Below are 7,779 nucleotides of genomic sequence, written 5' to 3'. Positions count from 1 at the left end.
GGAGAGAGCTATTAGGATCAAGAAAACAAAAACTACCTAACAAATATATCTTTCGAAAGAATACTGTGACCTATTTCCCCCATCTGAATGATATAATCCACTAAAACTAGTCTTAAAGTGTAGGCTCTAAAATAAGAGAATTTTTTGTTCTCTCATTTTTAATAGTGAAATAGATAATTTTATATAAGATAATATCTTTAGAGCTCTAATGTGGGTAGACATTGTTTAGGAATTTCACTCTTTTGTCATAGGTCTCCTAAGGTACCTTACTGTTATGTCCATTAGACAGAAACAAAATGGTGACATGGAGAGACGGAGCTTTTTATCACAGCTCAGCTGTGAAGGCAGGAGATATATATCTATATATATCTATATCTATATCTATATCTATATCTATATCTATATCTATCTCTATCTATATCTATATCTATATCTATATCTATATCTATATCTATATCTATATGGCTTCATCAAGGAAAATAAGAATTAAGAATCTATTTCTCTAACCACTGTACCATCTTGCTCATAACTATTTTATTCAAACCTCTAGGAACCAGTTATTATGGGTTGAATTGTATCCCCCTGCTACCAGAAATATAAAATCTGAACCCCCCAGAATGAATGTGGAAATAAGGTTCTTGTAGATGTACTTCATCAGGTAGAGGCAACACTCAATAAAGATGTTGAGTATTAAATGGTTTCTCATTCCATGTAGCTAAAGTCCTTTTAAGAAGATTGCCATTTGTAGATGCAGAAGCCAGAGGAGAAGGCCACTCGAGGTGCAAGGAAGACACATTGGGGTTATATCACCATAAGCTTCTAGAAGCCATGAGAAAACAATAAAATCTCTCCTGCAGACTTCAGAGGGAGCACAGTCCTATTTAAGCCATGGAGTTGAGCTTCAAAGCCTAAAGACAGTACATTTCTGTCATTTTAAGGTCAGTGGTACTTAGTTGTAGCAGTCTTCAGAGACCCATAGAGCAAGTAATTTTAATATTCCAGGGTCTTACCAGGCACCCAGGTGGCCCATGAGCCCACTCCACAACCCTAACCATTGCTGTTTCTCACTTAATTTGCCAGATGCATAGGTGATACCCAGCCTTGTGGAGTGAAAGCCAAAGACAATGTTTACAATTGCTTCTGTATTTGAAATATCAAGTAACACCCTTACAAAGTAACATTTTATCGGACTTGCCAACATTATATCCAGTTTCTGGGAAGCTAATAATTGTATATTTTTGTTCCTTTGGGAAGGCAGTGATTCACTAAGTGAGTAGGAGCTATCATGGTATCAGGTAACTGTATTTACATTTGTCTGCCATGATAGGAAAAACTATCAGCCCTTACAACATCAATCAATTACCCAGGAATTTTTCCTTTTATACTGATTTTCATTTCCATGTTTAGTTTTGACTGTAGTCCGCCCAGCTTCACGAAATCACGATACTTCTTGGCTTTAAAAGAAGATATAAACGAAATATACAACTTAGTCAAAATCTGTTTTTCACTCAAGGTTTTTAGAATGAAACTAGCTATTCATTATTTTTATTAGAAACTCAAAATATGATTTTTAAAATTATTTTTATCATGCTTAAGGAGATGATGCTATAGCCAGGTGGTGGTGGCGCACGCCTTTAATCCCAGCACGTGGGAGGCAGAGGCAGGTGGATCTCTGTGAGTTTGAGGCTAACCTGGTCTACAAGAGCTAGTTCCAGGACAGGCTCCAAAGCTACAGAGAAACCCTGTCTCAAAAAACCAAAAAAAAAAAAAAATCCAAAAAAAGGAAATGATCTTTGCACACCTCATTCATTCTTTTCAGACAGAACATATACAGTTGACAACCAGTGTTTGGAAATCTATAAACAACCTGTTTTAAATGTGGGACACCCCTTTTCCCTGGCATACATGACTTTCAAAAGCAAAAGAATTTTAGCCTTTAAAGCTAAAGCTTTAAATGATGTCTTTACCAAACCGAGCATTGCGCAATGCCTTAACATGTTGTTGCATTTGAACTGTATAAAGACTCAATGCTGACTTGAAAGGCAGGTAACAAAAAGGAGCCTGAAGCTTGGAGGAAATGATGCTGCGGGCTCTGCTAAGTGCCACTTTGGGAACTCCAGTGCTGGGCTGTCCGATCAGAATAGATTGTCATGTGGGCTGTGAAGGGAAAAGCAGGAAGGTAGGAGGTTTCCTCAATGGAGGGAAACTAGATAAAAGGCATTATGGACAGGATGCTATCATCTTACAATTGTACCAGGGCTTTCCTGGGAATCTTTTGATATAAGCTAACCACTACCCACTCTGACTACTCGACACTCTGAAAGAGCCTCTAGAGACTGAGATATTCCAAGCATGAAACTTACATCGAACATTTTAGTGAAAAAAAAATGGCTGTAAAATGTTTCACTAATTTTTTTCCATTTAAATAGTACAACACAAATACTTGGATATATTGAACCAAGAAAAATGGATGCTTAAAATGTATTCACCTTTTGATTTCATTTTACATATTCATTTTTGTAGGATGGAGAATAGAATCTTGAAATGTTGCCCAGCTGACCATGACCTCTTGATCTTTCTGTCTTGGTCTCCTGAGTGTTAGGATTACAGGCTTGTGCAGCTATAGTGGGCTTTTTTGACTTTTATTAATGTTGAGATGTATATAGATATAGATATAAATATGCATGTGTGTGAATGTGTGTTTATTATATAACAGTAGCAATGCTGTTTCAGATAACCTGATAACCTTTATATTATAAGTAATCTTATTATATTCATTTATTTAGTGTGTGTATTGGGTGTGTACTAATGTTCCATAACATGTATATGAAAGCCAGAAGACAACTTACAGGATCAGGTCTCACCTTCCACCATGTAAGTCTTGGGGAGTAAACTCAGTTTATAAGGTGTGGTAGCAGCTGCCTTTACCTACTAAGTTATCTTGCTGGTCTTCATTGTTCAAACTTGTAAACCTAGCTATTAAAAATTATGAAAATGAGATGTATAGGTCTTATATTTTGCTATAATAGACTATAACTAATATATAATTTAACACAATACCACTTTGTCATCAAAAGTTCAGTACAGACCTCATGGATCAAAGTCAATGTTTGTTTTGGGAGGCCTGGAGAATCCTTTTCTGAACCTTTGCTAGCTTCTATAGACTCTCTGCAACCACTTCTCTTTAAAACAATAGCAGGACTGGGAATCCTTCTGGTATAACCTTCCCCGATCTTTTCTTCTGTACCCCTTTACAGTCTATGGACCTTTAAGATTACATTGGACCACTCCAATAATTTATGGTGATCTTATTTTTAAAATAAGACAATGTACACCACAACTCCAACTCCAATCCTCCTTCCTTCTGTCACGTAAGGTAGCATGTTTGCTGGTTCTTGAACTTAGGCTGTGGGCATCTCTTGGAGAGAACTTGTTCTTCCCATCTGGCCAACCCAGGAACTGACTGCAAGTACCTGAGTAATTCTTTCTCCGACAGAGATGTCCAGCTGAATCCAGCTCCCATTACTTCATGTAAATTTATGAATTAAACAAAATTGGTTAAACATATGAAAAAAGGTTGAGTGTTTCCTTGTGAAACAGGCGACCGTGACAGTCTTTAAATAGACCAACAAATAAAACTTTCTTACGTTTTCGTAGAGTGCACCAAGATTGAATTTCTAAAGCAGCTCTAATACCTGGAGGCACTCATCTAAGTTTTATTTTTTTAAAGCAGGCAGTCTGACAACTTTAAACTGTCAGACAAATTATCTTTCTCTCAAATTATTTTTAGCACAGGAAATCGTGATACCTACAGATCTATGCTTCTTTCCTTCTCAACATTCTTGACTTTGCTCTTGGGTGATCTTTGTCATTTCTAGGGGAGACTGAATCTTTGCTCCTTCTTCTTTATAATTATGACTGTGACCTGAGCCAAACTTCCATTGGTGAATATAGTGCCTGGTTTAATGACCTCTGAGCTGTTGAATATATTTTAGTTCCCTTTTAAGCAGGTTTAACGTGTGTTAATTCACTTAAGATTTGCACCGTGCCACAGAGTTCAAGGCCAGTCTCAGGAGCATCAGTACTTTTGAAATCCTTTGATATGCCTCTTCTATAAATTCTCTGTTCCAATAGTGAAATAGAAAGGGATTAAAAAATAAAGTAGCTTTCTGATAGAAACAACCTTTTAGCATCTAGAGTAGAACCTTAGAGAAATTGAGACCAAAAAATATTTCAAATGGAAAATATGAACCATGGTGAAACATTTCTTCATTGAGACACATGAAACTTTTACCTCACAGTGTTTCCACCTTGTAAATGTTTCACCTATGATCTCACGATTTCCACTTCAAGTCTTCACTAGCATTGCATAAAAGAGCAAGGAAGGACTTGACATCATCAACTTGGTGACCCTGCCTTGTAAAACAGGACACATCTACCTGTTTATAGTGTTCTGCTGTACTGCTGTAGAAGCTCCAGTAAGTTGTGTGTGTGTGTGTGTGTGTGTGTGTGTGTGTGTGTGTAGGAACTCTTCCTCCAAATTTCTTAGTAGAGTATGGAAACTGAAAGTTAATAAATAAAGGTAATTACGTGACAACACAAGAAGATGCACATATTTGATGGTATTGGAAACTAAAAGTCCTTCTATAATCCCCAATTGAACAGTAGATTCGTGTACTGTATTTAAGGGCTAAATAGGCTGAATTATTTAAATTTTCTTACTTTTATTTTAATTTGCAGCTTTCCTTAGATTATCATGAAGTCTGTCACATAATATGAAGAAATTTATATTTTTCATACACAGAGTCTAGAAGATGAAAAGTCTATAGAATGAGCCAAAAATGGCCTTTGAAATTTGGAAATTCTGCTGTATTGAGCTGAACACTGAGGTACTTCTTTTCCTTGATCTCATTATTATCAGCTTCCTGTTGTGTGTCTTGGACAGTCTTTGGCCTCAGAAGAATGTCGCAGTGAGTTTGGGGCTACACACCAGATCAGGGCTTCTTTCTGTCCATCCTGCTCTCTGGAAAACTGCAATACTGAAAACAGCTTTGTAGCTTCTTCATTGGCAGTTAAAGCACAAAACATACCACTTAGTTCTCTGGGCACTGTGAAGCTCTAGACCACAGGGGTGGCCAGTCAGATATTCTGCATATCAGATATTTACGTTAGGGTTCACAACAGTAACAAAATCACAACTATAAAGTAGTAATGAAATAATTTTATGGTTGGGAGGGGTCACTAAAACATGAGGAACTGTATTAAAGGGTTGCAGCATTAGGAAGGTTGAGAACCACTGCTCTAGACAAAGCTGTGCTTGAACTGATAGTGCCTGGCTCTGCTTACAGGTAACTACTTAGTGCCACAGAGAATGACCCACAATTGTGTGTGGAGGGTGTAAATTTGCACTCCCAGGCTCTTAGGAGAAGGAGGTAAGAAGGGATATATTTTCTCAAAAGTTAGTGTACTTAATGGGTCTTGCAAAGTGATAGCTTGTCATGTATGCAGACACTATTGGTTATATTAGTTATATGGATGAAGTGTGCTGTGGGAACTGGAATGTATTTTTAGTAGACCTGCTGTATGTGCACCCCTCTGTTGTAGCATTATTTAACACTGACAACAAGAGGCATTGCATTTACAATATTAATAAGGAAACAATTCAGGAAGATCAAACCACTGTCTATGTCAGAGTTAGAATTCAAAGTCAAGTGTGGTTCAATAGCACTTGCCATGGCTACTCTACCATATGCCACTCCGCCCAAGAGGAAGTCGTCATCTAGATCTGTGTGGTGTGCACCAACAATCGCAGACACAACCAATGTCACTGTAGGGAACTTTATGTACACTGTAGACATTTGAGGAAGGTAAACCAAATGACACCAGAACTACCATCTAGCTCGGAGTTCCAGAAGACTAGACTTTAGGTTTGAGATTTTCTCCTTGGTCCTTCTTAATCTGACCTAATTGATGCTTTTCTGGCATAAACCACGTTCTCCCAAAGTTTCCATTTGCAAAAACAAGAGGACCCTTGAGGCCAACAGCTCCTTATTTATTTTCAAATGTTTTAAATTAAAATAATAGTGGGAGGCTTTTCCTGAACTGTCTTTCCGAAATGACCCTTGACAGGAACTCAGAAGAGTCTTGTCAATGCAGTCGTTATCTTTGAGACCAAAAGGGGTGTGGGAGGGAAGGTAGAATTTCTGAGTTCTTTGTACATAGGAACGAAATGTCTGTCATTTAGTTAAAATAAATTATTGATTTTTAAATCAAATCAAAATATTGAGTCAAACAAGTGGGTACTGTGCTTGAGTTTTCACTCATTTGTAAGGACTGTTTTGTTCCCACTGGTTTATGAATAGTAGGGGGAAACTGGTTATAAATAACAAAAACATGTTTCAGAATTTACGAAAATTGGGAGGCAATTATAGTACAGTCTGAAAAAAAGGTTAAATTGCCATCAGTTCCCAGAAAAAACATGTGATCCTTTCTTGCCTTATCAGGTAAGTAAGTGGACAGAATGTTTTCAAGTCAGTTTTGGAATTGACTCAGTTCCTTTTTCCATTGGAGCCTGGTGCACAAGGCTCAAATTATTCTTCCACACCTCCAGAGCTTTCCCCTTTTCATGGGAACAAAGCCTTAAGTGTCTTCAGTATCAGTTAGGTTTCAGGGTTTGGGCTGGGGAAAGTTGCAAGTGACTGGCTTTACTGGAATAGGCTAAGAAAGCTAGGTACAAATTTAATTAGAATAATTACCAATAGCTTTGGAAGATCAAATATTGACCTTCTCCCCAGGAATTAAGAGATTATGTAATTTGAGGAAATTTGATATTGTTGCTTAAGGATCTACAAAATGTGTAGGTGTGCACGTGTGTGCATGTGTGTACATGCATGTGTGCTTGCATGTGTGTGTGTGTCCATGCATGCGTGTGTACATTTGTGCCCTTACAGTAGAAGCAAAGTAAAAGATTGGGTTTCCCCCAGAGTCCAAGAGTCAAATCTGATTGTCACCCCAGTCCTGTCCCATGCTCATCTGCCTTTTCCTTTTCTTTCAACATGATAGATGCTGCTGTGTCCTTCGGGTACCCTCTTAATTCTGCCTGTACAGTTTAGCAGCTGATGTGGGCAAAGCTGGAGCTGAAAGGGAATTCATAGGCCTTTGTGACTGCCTGGTTAAGATCTACAAATCTGATGGGCTTAGGGACCTGTACCAAGGCTTTAAAGTATCAGTCCAGGGCATTAGCTTCTACCGAGCTGCCTGCTTTTGGTATCTGTGACACTGCAAAGGGAATGCTTCTAGATCCCAAGAACACTCATGTCTTCTTCAGCTGGATGATTGCACAGTCTGTCATTGCTATTGCTGGCCTGACTTCCTATCCCTTTGACACGGTTCGTCGTCGTATGATGATACAGTCAGGATGGAAAGGGCTGGTATCATGTATACAGGCTGGACGAAGTTTGCTCGGGATGAAGGATGCAAGACTTTTGTCAAGGGTGCATGGTTCAGTGTTCTGGTGCCTTTGTGCTTGTCTTGTATGACGAGATCAAGAAGTACACATAATTATGTCTTAGGTGTTCTCCCCAAGAACAGACAATACTGTATAATAAACCAAATCTTGAACATTCTGGACAGATTTTCTGGATTTGTCTATTTTATTGATGACAATTATTTGTCAGTTGAGAAGTGGGAAGCAGTAATATTCATCTGACCAGTTTTCTTTTAAAGCCATTTCCATTGAAAATAATGATGGAACTCAATAATATTTTTATTTCAGTCACT

General features: G+C 38.0%; 1 pseudogene; it reads left to right on the top strand.

The window, feature by feature from the left end:
• The first annotated feature begins 2,077 nt into the window (after positions 1-2,077).
• Positions 2,078-7,560, top strand: LOC119821689 (annotated as a pseudogene).
• Positions 7,561-7,779: the final 219 nt, after the last annotated feature.

The sequence above is a fragment of the Arvicola amphibius genome, chromosome 8 (genome assembly GCF_903992535.2).
Source record: "Arvicola amphibius chromosome 8, mArvAmp1.2, whole genome shotgun sequence".
Classification (NCBI taxonomy): Eukaryota; Metazoa; Chordata; class Mammalia; order Rodentia; family Cricetidae; genus Arvicola; species Arvicola amphibius.
This window is presented reverse-complemented; position numbering and strand designations above follow the sequence as displayed.